The sequence below is a fragment of the Quercus suber genome, unplaced genomic scaffold (assembly GCF_002906115.3).
Source record: "Quercus suber isolate HL8 unplaced genomic scaffold, Cork oak 2.0 scaffold_410, whole genome shotgun sequence".
NCBI lineage: Eukaryota > Viridiplantae > Streptophyta > Magnoliopsida > Fagales > Fagaceae > Quercus > Quercus suber.
The window spans coordinates 508,615-509,705 of NW_027069861.1; positions in this window are offsets into that span (position 1 = coordinate 508,615).

The window sequence follows — 1,091 nt, forward strand, 5'->3', positions numbered from 1 at the left end:
TTAGACTCTAATTTGAATTTGAATTAAATTTTCTCTTAGTTTTAACTTTGTATAATATGTATGATATGATAAGACTATTCGTATTTTTCCCAAAAAAAACATTCTTGTTGAATTTTTCTTTAAACATCATTCTCCTATCTCATGATGCAGGTAGGGTTGGCTCAATAAATTTGAGGTGCGGTAAATTTTAGTAGATTTTTATAATATTTAATCTTATTCATTTAACTTTCTATATATATATATATATATATATCTTTTTAGTTTAAAATCTTTTTGATTTTTGAGATGTAAAATTGTTATTTTATTTTGTATTTAATTTTATTGACATCTATCTTACAAGTTGTTACAAAATTTGATTATTATTGATTTTTGGCACACTAATTAATGTAGGGCATACATTATAATCAATTTTATAAATTTTTATGAAATAATAAAAAAGTTTTCAAAAAAGTTAATCACTTTTTTTTTTCTATAATTTTTTTTAAAAATAGATTATAGTTTCAATTGGATTGAGTTTCTATTAACTTTCTTGGAGGAGAGGAAAAGAATCCAAAACTCATCTATATTTTTTTCTTTAAAAAAAAAAAAAGTATCATTCTATATATTTGAGACATTTTATACAAATTTGGAACCCTAGAAGTCTATATGCAATGGAACCTTAGAATTCTTTATATATTTTTGAGACGTGGGGCTTTAGCCTAGGCCTAAGTTGCCTAGGCATAAAGTCGGGCCTGATGGGAGGGCTACTGCGGCCATGTGTACTATGAGTGACACAAATTGTGATTGATATGTGTGTATATATATATACACACATACCAAATAAAACCCAGACGTTTTGGTCTTGATTTTGTTATTTTATTTTATTTTATTTACCCCAATGATAGAAAGGAAGCTATTAACATGACTTGCAAATAGTTCTAGTACAAACTCTTTCAAAGCAGTCCGAGTACAAAGGAATAACATAATCAGCAAAAAAATCAAAATAAAAAAATTCTGCGAGCTATGTTCAACGAGTATTAGTGTATTTACACAGTAGTTGCTCACTGTGAAGATCCATTGTACTCGATACTGCTCAAATCATTTCAGTCAGA